The 21375-nt window shown below is 46.8% G+C and overlaps 1 protein-coding gene across 1 annotated transcript in view; it reads left to right on the forward strand.

Annotated features, from left to right (window-relative positions):
• Positions 1-21375, forward strand: part of LOC144817647 (uncharacterized) — a 297722-nt gene that overhangs the window by 251064 nt on the left and 25283 nt on the right. The window lies entirely within an intron of this gene.

The following is a 21375-nucleotide window of genomic DNA, read 5'->3' on the forward strand; positions in this document are numbered from 1 at the left end:
GAAGTGCAAAATAATGATGTTCCACTGAAGCTGGAGTAGTGGCAACAAGAAGCCGTCGAGCAGGAGCCCCTTTCTCAACAAACCAGGTGATTATCGCCATAACCACCAGAGCAACAACAAACCCTACAGCACAAATGATTCTTTTGTTATTCATTTCAGCAACAGCGATAATTGATCTTTCTAAAACTCATTGAAAACAATCGTTGGAGCTCTTATCCCTTGGGCAGCCGCTGATTTCTTCACCACGGGCGAAGACAGGTGTCACTACACTAACGCAGGGCTGATCCCCCCCACCCCCCTGCCACATCGGCTCTCCGTTTCACTAACCAGGGGCGGTAGCTCAACCAGTCTTTTTCAACACTGCAGATTATTTCCTCAGTCTCAAGTGGTATCGCGATGCTCCAGGAATCATGTGGTCCGGGAAGACTTCCGCAGATTCGTCAGGTGAGATAGCTTGACCTTTCTCCGTCTCCAGAATCTCTCGATGGTCGGTCAGCACAGCAGGTTCCACCAAGGCAGGTGCCACACGCTTATAGTGTGTGCTATGGACCCAGTTCTTCTTGTTCGTCACTCGAACTGCTGTCCTTGTCGCAAGGAGCACTTGCTCTGGACCTCGCCACCTCAGTTCCAGGCTGTTTAATCTGTCAAAGACCTTGACCATCACATAGTCGCCAGGACGGAGTTTGTGGGCCTCACCTGTAGATCTATCAAGAAGCGCTTCTCGACCCTGTTGATGAGTAGAGATCAAACTGTCGGTTAACTGTGCCAAATAATCATTCATCAGAACACAAGGAACATCATGTACGGGGCGTGGCTTAGGAACTCCCCAGATATTCATCGGTCTCCCAAAGACCACTTCGTACGGGGTGAGACCAGATCGTGAATGTGGCGCCGATCTTATGGACAACAATGCCAAGGCTAATGCATCTGGCCACTTTAAAGACGTGGAAGCTAGTATTATCGCCAACTTCAATTTTAAAGTAGCATTGTATCTTTCCACGGGTGGAAGACTGTATGGAACTTCTGTTTGATCCCTAATCCTTTCAGAACATGCTCAACAACTTGCCCAATAAAATGAGGTCTGTTGTTTATTTATTTATTTATTTTAACATTTGTAAAGCGCGACACGAAGGCCCGTGGGCATCTCGGCGCTGAGTAACTGCAATGTTTGGCCAACGAGAGGGCCAGGAGATCATTGATTAAAAAGCCAAGTTTTAAGGTTTTTTCGGAAAGACCATAAGGAAGTGCTGGACTTAATAGAGTGAGGCAGAGAGTTCCATAGTTTTGGAGCAGCAACAAGGAATCTTCTGTCACCCCAGTTGACAGATTTAGTTCGGGGGATCACCAAGTCCAGGGAGCTGGAAGAACGCAATGCTCTGGATGGGCAGTAGAGGGTAAGGTTCTGAGTAAAGAACGATGGAGCAGCGTTATGTAGCGCCTTATATACCAGGCATAAGGTCTTAAACTTAATCCTCTTCCTCACCGGAAGCCAGTGAAGTTGTTTTATGGTGGGTGAAACCGGGTGGAATTTAGGGATTCGTCCTAAGAGCCTGGCGGCCGCGTTCTGTATGGACTGCATTTTTGTTAACACTCTCTCCTGGGCCCCTAGAAACAAAGCATTACAATAATCTAGGGTAGAGAGCACCAGGGAGCTTACCAGCGTTTTCGCCATGTTTTCAGGTATGAAGGGCAGAATTTTTTTAATGAGCCTAAGTTTATAAAAGGCTGAGGAGGATATCTGGTTGGCGTGTGGAAGGAAGTTCAAGCGGTTGTCGAACATGACTCCCAGGTTCCTCACTTTGTCGACCGGGACTGGAGCCTGGCCCATGGATGATGGCCACCAAATGGGGGACCACTCCGGAGAGAGATTGCCAAAAAGTACCACCTCCGATTTATCGGAATTTAACTTCAGACAATTGTGGGACATCCAGTTCCCGATAGCCGACATACCCTGGTTAAACATGTTGGCTTTCTGAAGCCCATCATTTTTTACGGCTAGGACCAATTGAGTGTCATCGGCGTATGAAGTGAGGCTCATCCCGTGTGCCCTGATGGCATTGGCAAGGTCCGACACATAAATGTTAAATAGTGTCGGACTGAGGGATGAGCCTTGGGGCACTCCACACGGTAATGACAGGGGAGACGATTCAAAAGGTCCCACAGTAACGACCTGGGTCCTGTTGGCCAAGAAAGAGGCCAGAAGATTTTTGGCGTTACCTTGAATGCCTATGCTCTCGACACGGTCGACCAAGGTGGTGTGGTCGACCGTGTCAAAGGCAGCCGACAGGTCTAATAATATCAGGACGGCGGTGCCTCCCGCATCCCGGATGGATCTGATGTCGTCCGCCGCTTTGACCAAGGCCGTCTCGGTTCCGTGGAAGCGACGGAAGCCAAACTGAGATTCATCTAGGCATTTATTATCCTCGATGAAGGAGGAAAGTTGGGCATTCATAATTTTTTCCACTATTTTAGCTAGTAGTGGGAGACTAGCAATTGGGCGGTAGCTTTTGAGTTCTTCTTTATCGAGGGTGGGTTTTTTGAGCAACGGTTTTATTAGGGTTTTCTTTAGTGACTCGGGGTAGATGCCGGTGTTAAACATGGAATTGCAGATGTTTGTTATGGAGGGTAAGACTGCATCCATGATAGGTCTCAAGACCTTCAAGGGACATGGGTCGAGAGCCGATCCCGATTTGATGGTGGATATTGTTTTTAGCACCTCCGGACACGTGACCTCACAAAACTGTGAGAGAATGGGTCCTTCAGGTCGAATGGATGGCCTGTGGGGGAGAATAGCATTATTGGCGAAAACCCTGTAAATGTCATCAACTTTGCTGAAGAAGAATTCTGATAAAGCGTCGCAAAGGGTTTGAGACGGGGGCGGTGTGAGATCCACACTCCACAAAAATTTACAGACACCATATCTAGGGGAAAACTCCTTCAGAAGCACCTTTGCTGTGGTGAGAGCAGTATTATCCTGTGTAGGGTACGCCTCTATCCATTTGCTGAAGGCACATACCACCACTAGGACGTATTTCAGATTATTGCAGCGTTCAAGTTGCATGTAATCCATCTGCAAAACTTCAAAAACTTCAAAAGGTGCGGTTGGTGTAGCAAACCCTCCTGTAGGAGTGCGTGTCCCTTTTCCAGGATTATACTGCCAACAGATCAAACAGGACTGTACTACTCTTTTAGCTGTGCTGGCAATTTCAGGATGCTCCCAAACTTGCGTAAGCAATTTAGTTATTGCTAGAGCTCCAACATGTGCCAGCCCATGTGCCATTTGAACCATAGGTTGTAAATAGGCTGCAGGCAATTTCCATTTATTCATTTCTTTGTTACGCCAACAGCCCTCATCATCTAACATTCCTTCTTTAGACAATTGCTCAAGCTCTTCCACAGAGGCAGATCTCTGTATATCCAATACTTCCTCTCTAGTGTCATGCCAACGCTCAACTTGAGACTTCACTACGTACATGGATGTAGTGCTTCGCTGCATCGCAGTCTCACGAGCTACGCGATCTGCAAAGGCATTACCTTGTCCTATTTTGTCAATGATTTTCTTGTGTGCGCTACACTTCATAATAGCAACTTTCTTCGGGTATGTAAGTGCAGTCGAGATTATGCACTAATTCTCCGTGCATTATCTGCATCCCTCTTTCCTTCCAGAGTAGGCCAAAATCATGAACCACTCCAAAAGCATAGCGGCTATCTGTGTAAATGTTCACACACAAGTCAGTACTAAGTTCACACGCTCGTGTCAAAGCAATTAGTTCAGATGCTTGAGCCGACTTCTGAGGTATGAGAGCTGTTTCCACTACTGTCTCAAGTGTGGTAATTGCATATGCAGCTGCTGTTGTGCCATCTGGTAACTTCAAACAAGACCCATCAACCCACAGTTCCCCATCTATATCTGGAAGGGGCGTATCTTGCAAATCGATGCGACCCTTTGTCTGTTCCTCAGTAAGGAATATACAATCATGAGGCTTCTTTGATTGAGATTGAGTCACAGGATATGGCAACAAAGTGGCTGGGTTCAGTGTTGCGCACCTCTTCAAGGTAATATGAGGTGCTAACAGTGTCAATTTGTATCCTGTCAGGCGAGCACTAGTTAAGTGTTGTATCTTGGTCTGATTCAAAAGGGCATCTACTGCCTGAGGTACTAGCACCTACAGTTTGTGTGACAAAACTATCCCTTCCCTCTGACATATGGACATAGCTATCACTGCAAATGAACGGAAACACACAGGCAATGCACGAGCAACAGGATCAAGAACTGCAGAAAAGTGTGCACAGGGACGCTGCTTATCACCGTGTGTCTGTACTTGTTTCAAATAGCTTTATTCGATAAAAACATATCATAAAAGCATTTCTTACATCTTTAAAAACAATTTTATCAACAATCATTAACATTAAAACATTTTGTATACAAAGCAGCATATTGGGTAGGGGGGCTCATTCACTGGATTAGTAGTTTTTTTGCCGTTCTTAAGCGCCAGGCCCAGCCCAAGAATTTTGCCATACAAGTGGAAAAGAGGGGTCTGGCATCTGTACGTAGTATACGTAGGGCTTCTAAGTGAGAACGAGTTCCCAAACACCTGCAAAGGGGCTTCAGCCACCTACGTCTCGGGGCTGCATAGACACTGCACTCGAACAACACATGGGACACGGACTCTACCCTTAGATCACAGAAGGGACAGTAAGGTACGGTTTGGGCGGGCGGTTTCCAGGTGGAAGTAAACTCACACAATGGAAGCACCCCCACCCTAAACTTAATGTACAATGATCTGTCCCATGCGCTCTGGATAATGTCTAAATAAGGTTCCCTATACGGGGTTTCTTTGACTAACAGAAACAGGGCTACGGATTTACAATGATTTGTACTACGAACCCTCTCATTGTCTACCCATGCCCAATAAGCCTTCTTTAGCTGTTGTTTTGGAGGTGCAGATTTGTTGACCCAAGCCTCTCCTAGTCCTAATTTATAAAGCAGCTTTTTGACCTCCCTAAGCCAGATGATCTTATGTGAACCCGGTAGGGACATAATGTCATTTAAGGCTTCTGCATAACTGCTAAGTTCTTGCACATTCCAGATTCTACACCATAGGAGAAGCGGGCGTAATTTCGCTTGGTCGCATATTGCCCGGGTACCTGCATCTAGCAGCAGTGGGATTGTTGGTGTGCTGTGGGGCAAACCCATGAGGTCTTTGTGGAAGTTATTCTCAAGATGAACCAGAGTGTCAACTCTATGAGTGCCCCACAGTTCGGCACCATATAGTGCCGCGCTCACAACCCTTGCCCTATAAATATCTAAGGGGGCCCCAATTGGTTTTAGTGGTGAGGCACGCTGTTCCTTGAGCAATGCACCTGCCACCCTTTTGTGAGTCAGAAACACCTTTTGGTGGTGTGCCTTCCAGCTCATGGTATCACTGATACGTATACCCAGGTAGTCAAATTCTTTGACTCGATCAAGTGGGACAGAGTCTAGGGCCGGTGGAAAAACAGACTTTTTGGGCGGGTTAAGGACTAAAAACTTAGTTTTGCCTATGTTTATAGCCAAGCCCCTTCCATCACAGAAAGCCTTAAAGCTGGAGAGCAACGATTGGATGCCCATTGGTGATTTCGAAATAAGGAGGGTATCGTCCGCGAATAGGAGCGTTGGGATTTTCCTTCCAGCCAGGGTGGGTGCATCTGATGGCTGCTGAAGAAGGTGTTCCACCACTCCGTTAATATAAAGAGAAAACAGAGTGGGGGCAAGCACACACCCTTGTCGGACGCCCCTGTCCACGGGGATGCGAGGTGTTTTCTCTCCCTGTACACCCCATCTAATTTGGGCAAAATTCCTGTCATGAAATTTTACAAGCAACGACAGCAAATAAGGAGGGAGGCCTAGCCCATCGAGGACGTTCCATAAAAGTGTGCGTGGTACTAGGTCGAAGGCAGTCCGCAAGTCAATAAAGACTAAGTACAAACTGCCCCCTCCCAGCACCACCACTTTCCAATAGATCATAAGAAGGCGGAACGTCTGCTCGATTGTGCCTGTTCCTGTTCTGAAGCCTGCTTGAAGATCTGACAGAATCCGATTTTCATCGGCCCACTGGATAATCCTGCCCAGTACCACCTTTCCTGCTACCTTTTGGGATGAGTCCAATAAACTAATGGGTCGATAATTCGCCGGGTCGTCCCTAGAGCCTTTTTTAAAAATAGGTACGACTTCAGCACCCCTCCACGAGTCAGGAAAAACCCCGCCCAACAATACCTCATTCAAAAGGGAGGCAATTAGTCTACTCCATAAAGGAGGGTAATTTTTAATTAGGTCTCCTGGAATTCCGTCGGGACCTGCCGCTTTATTCGAAACAATACATCGAATCGCTCTCTCTACTTCCAAGCTGGTGAATAGACCATCAGGACATGGGAGGTCAATTATAGAATTAGGCAGTGAACCCAGAGGTGGGCAAGCTAACTGAGACACACTTGGAGGAGCGGAGTACAATTTCAAAAAATGGTTAAACCATACGTCCCCAGGAATATTGCAAGTTAGCTGCTGGTCAGTGGGCTTTTCCCTAGCTCTTAGTAGGTCCCAGAACCTCTTAGCATCCTTCCTATTGCTTGCCTCTACTAGATCTCCCCAAAAATTAGAATCATAGTCCTGCTTGGCTTCAGATATGATTTTTTTATAAAATTTTCTCGCGTCCCTAATATTAGCTGTGTCTTTAGACTTTAATGTGGCGACAAGTTCCCTCTTAGCTGTACGACATTTAGCAGTATACCACTTATCTGTCGGTTTGGGAAAAGTTTTCGAAGGACCCCTACGAGTGGATTGGGGAACAATAAATAGGTCACTCAGTGCCATTATAGTCTCAGTGAATAGGGGTAAGATCTTTTTACCAGTGGGACTTAAAGTGTCCATCTGAGGCTCCACTCCTGCCAGAATAGTCCCGGCTTGGGTCATCCTTGTTTCGTCTGCTAAGACTTTCGCCCACTTCAAGCGTCTACTACAGTTTGTGGGGGCTAATTCATGGGAAGATTTCCACTTGTGATCGGGTGTACCATGGCTTCCAACCTGCCAGGGAGGGGTAATGGTTAGTGATAGTGGGTTATGATCGCTGTCACCCGACACTATAACCTCCATGTCTTGGTGGTATGGCCAGAGGTTGTAATTGAGCATGATGAAATCAATTCTTGAGGAATGCCCTGGTCTATTGTATGTGTGAGCACCGTTTGACCGTTTGTCGATCTCAAATTGTGCTCCATACAAAGAGCATTGATCTCTATTGCATTTTGTGACCATTTAGGGATCGGATCCAGGTTCAGAATCGGGATGCCTCTCCTGGTGTCCTCCTCAAAGGTGTCCAAAATGTCTTCTCTAGCCAGTGGCTCGAAACAGCAATTGAAGTCGCCTGCAAGAATTATATAAGAGTCAACGCTGCAGGCAGCCAAATTGCGGTTTAGGCCTGTGGAAGGTAGATGGGATACACCGCCTTTAGGACCCCTTAGATAGATATTGAATACTTCCATGTTTCTTCCCCCTTTGTGGGTTATCGTTAGCCACTGAAGATCTGGTGACTGAGTAGTCCTTTCTTTTACACTGAAGCCTAGTGCAATACTGACCCATATGATAAGGCCGCCGGAAGGGCGACCTTTAGATCCTTGATGCTGGGCGGCGGGGATGAAGAAGGTGGAGAACCCCACTCTATGTCTTGGTTCTAAACACCAGGTTTCCTGGAAAAGGCAAATATGATAGGGTTCCAGAAAATCATTCCATTCAGGGATGTCAAAGTTACGACCGAGCCCGGCCGCATTCCAACATAGGATTTTTAGAACAAAATTACCGGGTGGAGAAGCCTTGGAAGAGACAGTAAATAATGGAGAAACAGTCGTGGCCACAAGGTTAGAAGACCTCGCAGGTGGCTCGGTTTGCTGGTAATTAGAGGTCACGTGAAGGCCAAAGCAGGTAGACCCTGATAGTTCAGTAGAGGTAGGTACAGGAGGGGTCATGCAGGGTAAGAGTGACCAATCATCCTTGCTAGGATTTTCCGTTGTGTTGGATATAGATGGCTCGCCATCAAGCAATGGGTTGTTTGATCGTCCTACTCGGCTTGCTACAAGCTCAGGAGCAGGACCAGCATTGAGATGTTGCCCCTGCGATGACAAGATTTCCCTTCGGGGTTGTTTGGCTGGTTGCACAGGGAGTCAATCCACCTCCTCTAAGCTCCCAAATCTGTTGTAAGTAGAGAGGCCATTCCAGTGTAGGAGGGTTTCCTTATGGCCCCTGGGATTACGCAGCCACGGACGATGTTGAACCAATGTCCAATTATCCCCCTGGTTGCGGCTTGGTCGGGGAGGGTAAAAAAAGGACAGTGGTTTAGGTGTAACTAAAGAGTCATCATTACTGAGCCAAGAGCAAATGTGGTGCGCCGTGTGTGGATCTTCGAAGGTCACTACTATGCAATCCCCAGGACTGGATTTCACCGTTGGACCTACCCAGGGAGTTCTGCGAGCCATCAGTACGCGGCTCCTTCTGCCATTAGGGATTGGTCTGTTTACATTTAACCAATGTATTATTTTATTTTCCAACGACCAATAATTTTCAATTTGGCCATTGCCTATCGTAGGAACACCCGTCAACACAACCACATAGTCATTGGCCTCTGGTGGGAGGTCAATGTAGCCACCTCTAAAGTTGTCTTTAACTGGGGGAACCTGGGTTTCACTGGGAATGGGTCTATTAGACATTTCAGGTTTGGAGGGTGGTGGATGTCGCGTGGAGCCCCGTGGAGGAGCCTTTGGTTTAACACGAGCTTGCTCCACCGCGACAGTCCTTGGTTTGGGGACGGGCTTTATAGTGGGTAATACTGAAGGGGGGATTTGGTTAGTTTGACATGCGGTAGCTTGTGGCATTGGGTCAGCTACTGTAATACCCTGGTTTTCAAGACTTTTCAACCCAAGAGTGGCCAGAGCGATGATGCTCTTCTCCATTTCTAGCAAGTTATTTTCTATCCTTGATAGTCTGAGGTCTAGGGGTGACAAAAGTTTTTTAAGTGTCTCCCAAACCATCTCTATAAATTCTTTGTTATTTTTGCCTAGGCCGTCCACATCAGGGTCCTCACCTACTGGGGTATTAATAGGGGGGGTAGATAAACCCTTTCCCTCACTAGGTGGCTGTGTGTTAAGAGTACGCTCTGCGCCAGCATTAATTGCTGTGACATTAGTCATTGGCAGATCTTTGGGAACAGCAATTTTCGCTTTTTTGCGAAAATAGGCAGAGCGAGAATTGCGTTTCCTTTTTGGTTGCTTGCCACTAGAATTAGTGTTAGACAAAGTTATCAGAGGGGGTACAATGGGGACAGGGTTATACACACTAGGTGGTGTCGGTGGAATTACCTCATCTTTACTTCCTAGGGCCAGTTGGAAAATAGCAGGGGTCGGGGAATGATGAACATCGACCTGAGTGACTAAACAATGAGGGCGGGCTGGTCGCTCGGGGGTGACTGAAGTGGCTATGTGGCCTAGAGAGGATTTTTTGGAAAGTGCAATGACTTGGGACACTCTTCTGGCGGCTTCTAATTCTAGCGAGACCCGTGTTTGGAGTTTAGATATCTCTTCGTCTATGGCTATATTAGTGCGGGTAATAAAGTCATCCATGGGACCACTAATTTGTGACCCACCTTTGGAGGTCTTACTACGGGTTACCCTTGTATTCATAGCGCTAGGTGCATGGAGACGAAGATAAGTCTTTACCTCTCGGTTGTTGAGATGGTTTCCAAAGATATCGAGCAAAAGGGGGTGGGCCAGTCCAGTCCTCTCTGTCCTCGAACGGCCTCAAACGGCCCGCTCTTTGCCCGGTCTTCGCCCCGGGCTATGTCCCGCGCGCGTCCCGCGCCGCGGGAGACCCGGATCCGGATATAGGGACCGTTTGTGGGCGGTGGGCGGGCCACGGGGAGAGCGGACCGGAAGGTCTTGCTGGTCACGCAGGGACTCCTGGGCAATGGAGTCCCTGCACACGCTCGCAGCCCCGCTGCGCCTCGCTCCCACGCCCAACTCCAAGCTCCTCACAAAGTCAAGAAGCTGCCCCCAGCCAAATGGGGCGAAGCGGCACCCGCGGAGCGGGTGCGGCAAGCAGTGGCCACAGGAACAACAGGCTGCAAGGAATCCAACAACAGCGCCTGGAACAGCGCTACGGCAGGCAAAGGCGTCCCCTGTGTCTGTACTAGAACTGACAATGCACACCCATCTTTCTCGTGTACATAGAGTGTTAAACCCTTCGTGTAATCTGGTGTGCCTAACACTGGTGCAGAACAAAGAGCTTGTCTTAACTGACGAAAAGCATTTTGGCATTCATCTGTCCATGGTAGGGGAATCGGAGTGTTTTTAGTCAAAAGACTGTGTGGCACGCCAATGGTCTCAATCACAGGGTCAGTTACAGGATCTACTGTTGGTGGACAGCCTCACTCATCACTCTCTGCAGTGGTGGAACACACAAAATTCGTCAAAAGTGCAGCCATTCCTCCACCCTGTTCCCCAGATCATTCTCAGAGAGGATGCATCTCTTACAGGATGGGGCGCTCACCTACAAGATCTCACAGTTCGGGGTCTCCACATTAACTTCCTTCCTGGAGCTTCAATCTATTCACCGAACATTGAAAGCATTTCTAACTCAATAGGAAAGGTTGCCTTAGTCCGGACGGACTATATGACAACCATGTACTATTTACAACAAGCATTTACAATGCAACGGTCTCGCCTTTGCAAAAGTTAAAGCTATTGGCATTGTAAATGACAATATTTTTATTTATGTGTTGGTTTTGAAAACAGAGAAATAAATGGCATTGTCATTTACAATGCCAATAGTTTAATCTCTCGCAAATGCGAGACCTATTGGATTTGCAATGCAATAGGTCGCGTATTTGCCTGAGTTTGAGCTATTAACATTGCAAATAACACATTTTACTTATGTTTCAAAAACACACACACACAGCCACACCCACACACACAGAGACACACAGAGACACACACAGCCACACACACACACACACACACACACAGCGACACACACACATACACAGCCACACACCCACACACACAGAGCCGCATACGATCTGGTCGTCATAGGAAGAATAAAGTATAGGATCCTGTTAGGATTGAGATGTCATAGATAAATAAGACTGACGAGTATTATTGTGAATGTGCAGTATTAATGCATTCACCTCAAAGCATGCATGGTGCATAACAGTGTACATTCTGCTGTGTGCTCAAGACCAAAGCCCTTATCTCTCAATGCCACTCACGCTGGCCCTCAAGCTTACACCAGTATCCCCATTGCCTGATCCCATTATCAATCATCCTATTTGCCCTATTGCCCCGCAACTCTTCATCTTTATCCCCCTAGCTACCTCCTGAATGGCGCACATCAGTACTCGTACAGATCTGTGCCTGTGCCTAAGAGGGAATGTTTATAATCATGTAATGCACATACATGTACACTTAAGTACACACCCGTGCTTATTTACAGAGAGAGGGGGGGTGACGCGTGGGTTGATTTTTTTTCTCATAAAAGCAGCGGTTTCAAAGTCCAAATTCCACGGTGGTTTCATGTTATTGAGCGTGACGTAATTGTGATAAACCACAGACGTTATACATGATGCCGGCTCTTCGTCACGCCCTTTGAAGTGTCTTGTGCATGACATGTAAAGAAGGTCTGTCGCCCAGTGAAAGCTGGGGCCCCTGAACCCTGCAGACAGCAGTTCAAAACTCTCGACCTCTGTAGTCGAAATATGCTGTTTGTAGTGCCTGGCATGATCACTGAAAGTACACACTGAAATATCGTATGTGCTGGGTATACAGACAGCAGAACAGTCTGTGCAGGATTTCACTTTCTGTTTAAAAAAATAAATAACGTTTCTTGTTTGGAAAAACAAGCAACTTTCATACTATCGGCGCCCAAATAAACATATCACATAACTGTCTAAAATGTAAAAACCCTGAAATGCTAATTCGGGGTAGTGGTGAAATGAGAGTGTGTCTTCAGCCTGTTGGGTTTGTGTCTCTGTCGTTGGACCAGACCCCACGTCACCTTGGTGTGTATTCTGTGTGCGTGGGGTGGGGCCGATGTGGTGTTTTGCCTCGAAGCAGCCCCACGGCAGGCTGCAGAATGTCGGTAGCTTAATTTACAAACCCAATGTCCAATAAATGTATTAGATGCATGTGGCAGCTAGAGTGAGTGCAAAAGCTGAAACAAACCGTAAATGCAATTGTATAGCAAAAAGACGAAATGTAAACAATAAAAAAACACAACATTGTAAAAGTTGCCAAAGTGAAAGAATTGGTCAAAAACCACTTTTTCCGCTCGTTCCATTCTTACCTTGCCGGGCATAGATGCAGAGGGGATAGTCCATGCTGAACGTACGCTCTGCCTCCCTGACTACTTAAACTCTGCCTCAGCGAAGCCTGCAGAAGACAGACAACAGTCTTCAAGGGGCGGACTGGAAGGGCAGAGCAGTGGAAACAACAAGCAGCAGGAGCAAAAGGGGGAGGGGGAGCAACAGAAAATGCCCCCGAAAGCCGCACCGGGAGTCAGGCAAGGTCGCCTGTGACGGGGGCGGGGCCGTGTCCGGACCGGAAGAGGAGGCAGGCGGAGTCAATGCGTCTCGCGGCCCGGGGCTCCTGTGAGCAGTGGAGAGTCCCGGGGCCGCGCCAGCAGGAGGTTGCGCGCCGCGTGCTGAGAGCAGAGTCCTCCGAGATTGGCCAGGTAAGTTTAAAAGGGCTGGGGGGGCTTGGTGCACTCGTGTGTGTGTGTGTGTATGCTCGTGTGTGTATGTATGTGTGCGACGGTGATGGTGACGGCGGCGGGGAGGGGAGGGGGGGCATTGGTGCACTTGTGTGTGTGTGTGTATGTGGGGGGGGGTCTCTGTATGTATGTGCTTGCGTGCAAGGGCGCTTGTGTGTGTGTCTGTGTGTATGCGCATGCGTGTGTGGTGTTTCGAGCTTCCCAGGAGACAGCGCCTGGCCACAGCGCACGTGCGCGTGGCAGTTTCAAATCGCCATGCGCGTGGCCAGGATTGTCTCCTGGGAAGCAGACACGGCAGCAATAGGTTCTCGGCGGAGACGCGCTTCCGTGCGGCTAGCTGAGACCTAAAAAAGGGGGGTGGGGACTCTCTAGCTCAGACGATTTGGCATTGGGCACAACGTCACAACATCAGTCAGCTGGCGGAACACCTCCCAGAGAAGGACAACCACTTTGCCACACTAGTAAAACTCTCAGTAGTTCCCACAAGAAGCGTCCCCTCGACCCGGACCTCCTCACTGAGAACCGTGGTGGAATCAGGCACCCAAGTCCAGAGGCGCTCAATCTGGCATTTTGGCTTCTTAAGTCCTAGAAAATGAATTCCTGAATCTTCCACCTGGATGTATGAACATTCATAAATAAGCTATTAGACCTACAACTAGGGCTTGTTATGCCTCAAAGTGGAAATGATTTCTTTTTTACTGTCGCAGTAAACAAAGCAATCCGTTGATGCAGCTGTCCAAAACATTGCCTGCTACCTTTTGCATTTACAAACCTCAGGAATCGCTTACACTTCTACACAATTAAATCTAGTCTCAGTTGCTGCCTATCTACAAAACAGGTAGCATTTGTCCTCGCTTGTGGTACCAGTTAATCAGGTGTTTATGGAAGGCCATAAAAAAGTAAGTCCACCTGCACCTGCATGGAATATTAATATTATATTTACCAGACTTATGGGTCCACCATTTGAACCATTGCACAACTGTTCCCTACAATTCTTGTCTTTGAAAGTAGCTTTTTTAGTTGCTATTACCTCACTTAGACATGTCAGTGACCTCCCGACATTACCTAAGCGAGGTACAGAGGGTTACACAAATTGGGATCCGAAGGGTACTGAGGAATTCCGGTGTGACCCAACACTGTGGGCACGTAACTAACGGCAGAAACATGTCGACAAATTGGCAGTAAGGAGGGATGAAGGAATTCTTAATCTTCTCCTATCACACCATCCTTCATGTTTTTACGCCTAGCCAGAGGGCCCAGGTATAAACAGTCGAAAGGGGGCACCTCCGAGCTGGTTTTACCTTCACTGCACTTTTCTTTCGGTGATCCCATACTATATGTTAGTTTTGTCTTCCCCTCCGTTTACTCCGCCCCATGGCGTTGGTCTGTGCAGGGGCGTATTGAAGCAAGCCCAATGAGGAAGCATGTCACAATTTTGTGAGTGAGGGCAGTATTTTTTCAGAAAGCACGCGCCAATCATTTACACTTTCCCTACTCCTCACTGTGTGTAAAGCTTATGTGCAAGGGGAGGCTCGAGTAGTGGAATTTTGCTTTTCCCCCTATCTGAGTGTGTGTGAACAGGGTTTATACACACAGCTCTGCTGGGATAGGATACACAGGGGCTATACACAGCACTGCAGGGCTGGCAGGTACAGGGTTTATGGCAACACAAAAAAGCCCCCCGGGGTCTAGAGTGAAAAAGGAGTGCAGGAGATCCCTTTTAAAGGACGGTGGCATGCTTCATCATTGGTGAGCTCCTTGCACTGCGAACCTAGTCGCATTGCGGGCTACAACCCCCTCACTGAGAGGGAGAAGCTCAGGAATGTTTATGATATTTTCAAGAGGTATTCTAAAACCTTTAGTTGAGCCGGGCGTGGAGGGAGTGCAGAAAGAAGGTGTAAGTGAGATTAAAAGTAACTCCATGGTATGTCAGGACAACCTTTAATAGGACATCCAGAGGTCAGGATTAAATAAAAGTGGGCTTTGGCAGAAGAATTTAACCTGTCGTAGACTCGAAGCGGTCGACATCTTTCAGCCGCTATGCCCTCCGTGGAGGTGACGTGGCTTTGTTCAGGACCAAAAAAGTGCAGACTGAGGTGAATCAACCACGCATACCAAGTTTAGTTGGTGGTTAAGGAGCATAGAACCAGCTAGTAGGTATTTGAACCGTTCGGGAGATCTGCTGGTCAGCGTCTTCCCTGAAAAGAGACAAGTGTTACGAGAACAATGTGAACATATTTTACACGCACTCTCTTAAACCGTGCCACATGCATACACGTCAGTGCAGATGTGGCCACACACAGTATCAGGATCTTCCATTTATGATACTTACCCGTATTGTCGGGTGACCTAATGGTGCCTTACCCTAGGTGTACGCACTCGAGGTGGCATCCAAATCCTAAATTCGGAAGGGCTGGGGACAAAAAAATGGTTGACTGTGAAAATGCAGTCATACATATACACGGATATACTGTTGGCTATGTTATTAACGTGCTAGCCGAGTGGAAATGTCCCAGGTAGAGAACAACTGGGAGACAAAATGGGCTACGCACTCAATGTCCTGTCTCTAGCCTACCACTAACGCGGTGGTGGAGGCAGGGCGAAATCAGGTCATGAGGCACAAAAGAGAGGTGGGCAACGCACCCCGCTGTGTGGGGGCCAGAAGGCTACCTGTGGGAGGACCGCCCGCTCACTGCTGAAGAGAGCTCGTGGGAGCCCGGCAACTGAGCAAGCCTCAGACTAACAAGCTCTGAGGCACCGAAACTAAGGGTAAAGCAAGAGAGACATGAATCGCTCTGCAAGTAAGGTAATAAAGTCAGAGCCCAAAAGGTAGAGTATTAGGTGGTCACAGGCCCATGAAATACCAGCCCTACATGCAGAGCCCCATGACATACAGGGAATACTATTCAGAAAAGAAATGCAGGGACAATAGATGTGAGCCCAAAGTACAGACGGCCAAAAGCTTGGTGTTGGTCAGAGCATAAGTACCAGAAATACAGCCGGTACCCTTGTAAGGCAGGGTCACTAGTATGGAATTCAAAGGATAAAAACATCAGTGACCACACATCTCTGGCGACACATCTCATTTGCAAAGTATTCTCTGGACGACGGTGGATAAAAGTAACCATGTAATTTACATTAGCGGCAATGATCATAAGCGAGGGACTACGTGGTGAAACCATGTCCTTCTCATGAACACAAAAGGGTATGCCTCAAGACCTTACCTGAAATTCGGGATAGAAATACCCCTTAGGTGAGGCAGAGGTCCATGACACAGCTGTGGGAGAAACTGGTCAGCACCAGACAGAACTAATTTGTTGCAAGTCATTATACAATAGTATCATGTATGTAGAAAAGCGTTGCCCCGACTGGCTGGACGTAGTGTGCAGTTTAAATTTCAACTCACTTAATTCTCGCTGGAGATCACCTCTGAACCTACCCCTCTCTGCTGGCCTGTAGGTGGAGAGGGTGGAAAACGGTGTGGATTATGTAGCATCGGTCAGATGTCACGTGGTTTCCAAACTGCCGTCAGCCATGACTCCTTGCTCCGATAGAAACAGGAGTGGATAAGGGAATGATTTACGACTTCCCGAGTAGGTCAGGTGGGCCCTTCTTAGTGAGTGTTTTCGTATGTTTCTAATCGGGGCACAATAATGCACTCACATAGTCAACTAAGGACAATAATTTCCTACTAGTTGCACTACACATTTTTTAACCGTACCCTGAGCCACACTAATAAAGTTTACAGGCAAGGATTCTCAGAGATATTCCTAACAGTAATTCACATCACATCACACATTCACACCACACCAGCTCCGCTGTAATCAGGCATCGTAGCACAACTGCGGGGCCATACGGCCACCTGTTGGGGACCCCAGTGATGAAGCATGACACCAACCAGGTTGGTGTGTGAGGGGCTTTTAAACAACCCTAATGGGTCCATGGACTTACCATAATTGTGATTGTATCATACCAACATAGTGGATCCGTCCACATTTGTTTAGTTTAAAATATTCTGCACAAGAACATTTTGTGTAAGTACATAAGCACAAAAATATTGGGCTTAGAAGAACTGCTGCACATTAGAACCGGCATATCAATAGTACTTGGCCAGAATTGCATCAAGTCAATTCTTTATATTCTTGTGAATTGTTGGAAAGCACATCTTAGACAAACTGGGCAAGCAGGCAGCCTTGCGGGGCAGGACAAAGAGCTGAGTGCCCCAAAAGGCATAATAGAGACAAAAGAGATATTGGGGGTTCAATACCAGGAAGGAAAAAGTAAAGTAAAGTAAAGTCCACATTTGTAAAGCGCACAATCACCCGTAAGGGTCTCTAGGCGCTGGGGGGCCGTCGGGAAGATTAAGCGAGCTATTGCCCAGAGTCACATGGTGCTGGGCTAACCTGCCGCCGGAGCCGGGGATCGAACCGTGGTCCCCAGATTCCAGCGTCAGTCGCCCTGGCCGCGGCGCCACACCTCTTCCTCTGCCCACAACACAGCCTTCCAGAATTATCAGATGAAGGGAAGGAGCATAAAGGAAGTTAGAAATAAAGGATCTACTAAACATAACAGTGTCAGAGTCACACCATATCTACGCTCATTCTTTAGGGTACAGCCTCAGATCCTGACTATTTCAAAACAGGGGACACCCCCAACTCCAAGGTCCTGCCAATCTTGTTAAAATCTCTGCCACTATGGATTCCAAAGAGCCCCTGGCAATCTCTAGTAGTTTGCCCATGCACGTGTACACTAGCGCTACTACTCCCGAAACCCCTACACTACCCTCAGCACTAGCCTTAGCTCCTAGGCCCTCGGAAGTCTCTGAGGTTACCCTGGAACGACAGACTACGCATCAGGGACAGATCGAAAGAGGAGCTACAGAAAGCTCAGTCGGGAGCTCGATAGAAGATTTATTTGCTTCTTTAAAAGAAGATATAAAAGAAAGCTTTGCAATTTCAGCAGATAACCAGACCGAGATCAGAGCGGCGTGTGAAATCCTGGAAAAAAAGTAGATTTATTAAATTCAAGGACTGAGTCCTTGGATAACTCGGTTAAGGCAAATCTGGGGTTAGCAGAGAAAAAAATTCAAACTTTACGCAGAGATGGAGATGCTCTACGGGACAAAGTGGAGTCACTCGAAAATAATTCTTGTAGGAATAACCTACTTCTTTTGAAGGTCCCAGAGGGTAAGGAAGGGACTGATATTAAGACCTTCGTTGTCATGCTCCTTAAGCAGTCTTTAAATCTCTAGGAGCTGGAGGACTTTTTGGAGAAGGATATACAGAGAATCCACAGGGACCCTTTTCGCCTCAATCCTATTAGAGCTAAACCTAGGAAGATTCTTATCAATTTCCTTACCTATGCGGTTAAGGAGAAGATTTTGAATTCGGCTCTGAAGGCTAAATCTCTAAGAGGCAGTGATTTTTCTTTTGAGGTGCGCTCGGATCTCTCTAAAGTTACACTCGAGCGCCAATGGGAACTGGGTCAAAGGATGTAAAAATTTAGGAAAGTTGGTGTTACAGGCCAACTAAACTTTCCCGCTTTCCAAAAAATAGTGTTTAATAACAAGATGTATAATATTAGATCTCCATCTGAGGCAGACTAGCTACTAGAATCCTTAAGTAATGCATCTTCTGGGAAGGAATGAATATGATATGATATGGTAGGGTCGGTCTGTCTTGATGGAGTGGTGTGGCTCACTGGTTAGAGGCGGCAGACCCGGAAACAGAGGACGGCCCGGGACCAGGGTTCTATTCCCGACGCGGCAGGGTCGTGGACCAGGGTCAGCGGACTTGATAATTCTCGCCTCGGTGCCCACTCTAACCAGGGATCACACTCGGCAACTCTGGGCATTAGCTTGCCTCATCTCCACAATGGCCCCCCACATACACCGGGGATGCCTGGCTCCACCTTGGAGATACCCAGTAGGGACCATCTCACAGGGAAAGCCAGGACAGGTTCCCCAGCGGTCTACAGCGCAGAGATACTCCTTCGGGAGTCGATTCTAGCGCTTTATAAGCCCACAATTAATTAATTAATTAATTAATTGATTTCTCTTCCTATTGGGTCCTCTGCGGACATCAAGTCTCATTCCTTCAATCTCTTCTCTATTTCCTAATCTGTATTTTTTTTGTTTATGTCTCAGGTTTGGTATATCTGAAAGAAAATCAAATTTTTGAAGGCATACATTAAAAATAGATTGAGGTTTATTAGCTAAGCATTACGCCATATGGAAACGGGGAAGGCGAAAGGAAAAGAGGAAGAGATTAAAGAAAAGAAAATGAAAGAAAAAAAATTAAGTGATAAATAGCGTTAAATAACAAAAAGAAAATTGGAACTGGGATTAAAGATTAAGGGGAAAAAAGGAAAGAGGGAAGAAAGAGCAAAAAAGAAAGAATAAATAAATAAATAAAAAAGAGAGATATAGAGAAAGTACATATATAAATACACTATGAGGTCGCCTGGTTTTTTTTTTTCGTTTTTTTTACACACTGTCACAGACAAAACATTGGGGTAAAGGGAAGGTGAGAGTGGCTGTAGGACGTAAACCTAGTGATTCATCAGACCAGAGTTAAAGGGGAAGGGTTTCCTAAGGTGTGAGGGGCGATCAGAGGGGGGGCACAGAGGGGTTGAGGGAAAAAATTCCTCATTCATCAAGACCCTGTCAGTACTACTCATGTTAAAAGTCAGGAATGACCTGAGAGATGGAGTCCATACGGCCGTTTGTGCTCAGGAATGGTTAGGGCTAGGCTGTGGGGGGTGGAAAGTTAGTGGGCTACCTGTCGAGGCAAAGGAAGAAATATCATGACCTCTCTGCAGATTTTGTCCTGGAATGTCAATGGCCTGCGCACGAAGGGTAGAAGAGCTAGAATGTTACAATATCTAAGAGACTCTCCGGCGCAAGTCATTGCCATCCAGTAAACCCATCTCTTAAGACCGAGACAAAAGAATTCTTAAAAAGTCAGAAATGGGCGGATGTTTCCATCTGCACTGATCAGTCTGCAAATATCAGAGGGGTGCTGTTTTTATTTAAAAAACATACCAAGGCCCAAATATTGGAATACAGGGAAGACCATAGTGGTAGATGGCTTATTTTGAGGATTTCTTTAGGGGGTATATTTCTCTCCTTAGAGGGAATTTACGGTCCTAATCAGGACGACGTCTCATATCTCAATGCCATTCGTTGCCAACTTATCGATTTCCCAGATCTAGTAATCTGGGTGGGTGATTTTATTATAGTATTGAATCCCAAGTTGGATAAATCACCAAATTCCAGGGCAGCAGTCCCCTCTGAATCTCGGCAGCTGCTCTTGACAATCATGGACCAGTTGGGTTTATCTGATATATGGAGGGAACGGGACGGTGACCAACTGGGAGTTTCGTTTAGAAACTTGAAATATAAACATAAGTCTAGAATCGACTATGCTTGATCAGTTACAATCTTAAAGATCGAGTTAAAGATATTGAATATCTGCCGTCGCATCTCTCTGATCATTCTGCAATTCTTTTAAGCTTAGAATTACTACAACAACAGCAAGCTAGATCTTGGTCCTTCGATCAAACAATTCTGCTTGAGGAAGATGAAACCACTTTTTTCCTCTTGGAAACTAAATATTTCCTTGACATTAATCTGGATACAGCCAATATTTCCGTGGTCTGGGATACTTTGAAAGCTTTTTGGAGAGGCTGAATTCAAATCATCCAGACATTGATAGAGCAGTTTCAACCGAGACAACACATAACGTCAAAACAGTTATTAGACGTTTAGGCATGATGGCATCTTGCCGAGCCATAGTGCCACATGCTCTACTGCATAGGTGCCCGCGGCAAGACTGTGTGGCACGCCAATGGTCTCAATCACAGGGTCAGTTACAGGATCTACTGTTGGTGGACAGCCTCACTCATCACTCTCTGCAGTGGTGGAACACACAAAATTCGTCAAAAGTGCAGCCATTCCTCCACCCTGTTCCCCAGATCATTCTCAGAGAGGATGCATATCTTACAGGATGGGGTGCTCACCTACAAGATCTCACAGTTCGGGGTCTCTACATTAACTTCCTTCCTGGAGCTTCAATCTATTCACCGAACATTGAAAGCATTTCTAACTCAATAGGAAAGGTTGCCTTAGTCCGGACGGACTATATGACAACCATGTACTATTTAAAACAAGCATTTACGGTCTCGCCTTTGCAAAAGTTAGAGCTATTGGCATTGTAAATGACAATATTTTTATTTATGTGTTGGTTTTGAAAACAGAGAAATAAATGGCATTGTCATTTACAATGCCAATAGTTTAATCTCTCGCAAATGCGAGACCTATTGGATTTGCAATGCAATAGGTCGCGTATTTGCCTGAGTTTGAGCTATTAACATTGCAAATAACACATTTTACTTATGTTTCAAAAACACACACACACAGCCACACCCACACACACAGAGACACACACAGACACACACAGCGACACACACACATACACAGCCACACACCCACACACAGAGCCGCATACGATCTGGTCGTCATAGCAAGAATAAAGTATAGGATCCTGTTAGGATTGAGATGTCATAGATAAATAAGACTGACGAGTATTATT

The sequence above is a fragment of the Lissotriton helveticus genome, chromosome 2_1 (assembly GCF_964261635.1).
Source record: "Lissotriton helveticus chromosome 2_1, aLisHel1.1, whole genome shotgun sequence".
Classification (NCBI taxonomy): domain Eukaryota; kingdom Metazoa; phylum Chordata; class Amphibia; order Caudata; family Salamandridae; genus Lissotriton; species Lissotriton helveticus.